This window comes from Neolamprologus brichardi, chromosome 20 (assembly GCF_056152115.1).
Source record: "Neolamprologus brichardi isolate AB-2024 chromosome 20, ASM5615211v1, whole genome shotgun sequence".
Lineage (NCBI taxonomy): Eukaryota > Metazoa > Chordata > Actinopteri > Cichliformes > Cichlidae > Neolamprologus > Neolamprologus brichardi.
In genome coordinates, this window is record NC_142123.1 from 7,501 (window position 1) to 10,000 (window position 2,500).

Below are 2,500 nucleotides of genomic sequence, written 5' to 3' on the forward strand. Positions count from 1 at the left end.
CTGCCATGGCTGAGGATAGACAGCAAGGACAGGTTCAGGTCCCTCAGCAAATGGAAACCCTGGCTCAGCCTGAGGTTCCACAAGCCTGTGGAACTTCTACGGCTACAATGACCACTTGCAGGGTTTCAACTGCTACTTCTACTGAATGTAGAGATTTGGGCAGACAGCAAGGTCCCCGACAGAGGCCCAAGGTTATGGTTTCGGCGGGAACCATGACAGATTTAAGGGTTCAGGATGACGATTGGCCTGAGCTTGGAGGTAATGCAGAACCTCCAAAGGAGCGTCGGAGGAGAAGACAACGCCCTGACCAAGAGGCCTTCCTGGAAGTTATCTGTGAAAACACAGAGGTCCAGGAGGAGTCTGAAGCACCCGTCTATCAGTCAGAGCACCCCGAACTGGAGGCTTTGTTTGATGAAATGCAGAGAGAGGAGGAAGCGGCCGAAGCAGCGGCAGCTGCCCTGCACTCTTCTGCACAAAATGAAGATCTAGAGCAAGCCGACGTACAGATTTCACCTGTGTCACAGGCATCTCATGTTGAGGTCCATCGGGAAGAAGACTCCGTACACAGTGATGATTTGTTTGAGGACTCCTTCGATCACTTCACTTCTCCAGAACCGCCGAGGTTTAGCGTGAAACACCATCCAAACACTCAGCGGAAGCTCACAGATTGGTCGTTGGAGGTTGAACAAAAGTGGCTCATTATGGGTGATTCTAATGTTTGTCGGTTTCCAGACTTCCTCAACCGCAACCTCCAGGTGGATAGTTTTCCAGGTGCTCATTTTCGACACGCACAGGCGTTGATGGAAAAGACTAGACCACCTCCAGACCTAGTGGTGGAAAAGATAATTTTGTCCTTTGGCATCAACAGTAGGGCTAACAAGTCCAAGGAAACCACAGTTAAGAATCTGCAGGGGGCACTTCGATCTGCAAAGAGGAGGTTCCCCTATGCGGAGATATGGATACCATTGATCAACTTTTCGCCAAACCTCCCAGAAGAGGAACAGGAAAACCTCCAAACCTTAAATGAGCACTTGATCAGAAACATGCCCTATATCCCCCTCTTACCAGAGGAGGATTTTGAGACCGAGATTGATGATGTACACTGGACCAGTGACACCGCAAGGGCAATGTTCGAACATTGGATGTCGACACTAAACTCTACTGCCCCTTGAGCCTGGAACGAGAGGGGGCGGAAGGCTCGCAGTCCGTCCAGGCTCAGGAAGTAGTGGTATTAGCAAAAAATTTTAAACTTACTGACCCACAACGTAGGTTGCTCAGTAGAGGATTGACATATGTCCCAACCCTCGACATAGGCAAGGATGGCAGGGATCAATTCCAGCTGGATATGCAGAACTATCATAGGAAGATTAAATTGGCAACTTATTACAGGAACTCTAAAAAGCGGGAGAAACTTCCTTTTATTGGAACTTCAACTTGGGAACCTGCATGGAATTTAATACCAACACCAGTCCAAAATTTAATTCATACAGATGCAGACGTCTTTAAAAACCATTATAAATCTCAGACTGAGAAACGCAATATTTCATGGCAGGAAGCTAAAGCTCTACGAGAGTTAATAAATACAAAACATATTGTAATCAAGCCAGCTGATAAAGGCTCAGCTGTTGTCATAATGAGTAGGGAACAATACATGTTCGAGGTTGAAAGACAACTCAACGATCCGGTATATTATAAAAAATTAACAAAACCTATGTACATGGACACGGTTCCCATAGTGATTGACATTTTGGATACGTTAAAAAAGAAAAAATTCATAAATGCAAAGCAAAGACAGTACTTAATTGGAAATTTTGAGCCCAGAGAGCGGCGATTTTATATTTTACCAAAAATTCATAAAGATCCACATAAGTGGACAGTCCCATTTGAAATACCTCCAGGCAGGCCGATAGTTTCGGACTGCGGGAGTGAAACATATTTGATAGCCGAGTATTTAGATTATTATCTTAATCCTTTGTCCATTACTCATCCTGCCTATGTCAAGGATACCTATCATTTTATTGAGATGGTTCGGGGTTTAACCCTCACATCTGATTTCGCATTCTTTAGTATGGATGTAGATAACCTATACACCAATATTCCCATTGAAGCGGGAATCACTTGTGTTAGGAATGCCTTTAAAAGTCATCCAGACCCCAAACGTCCGGATCAGGAACTTTTGAAGTTACTGGAAATTAGCTTAACTAGGAACGATTTTGTTTTTGACGACAAGTATTATCTTCAGGTGAAAGGCACGGCAATGGGCAAAAGGTTTGCCCCAGCTTATGCCAACATCTTTATGGCCAATTGGGAGAACGAAGTATTAGCCAAATGTGGGACGAAACCAAAGTGTTATCTCAGATACTTAGATGACATTTGGGGTATCTGGACGGAATCACGTGAGGAATTTGAGAACTTTGTGGGAATTCTCAACACGCACGATCCATCAATTACCTTGAAGAAGGAATTTGAGGAAAACTCGATTGATTTCCTAGATACCACG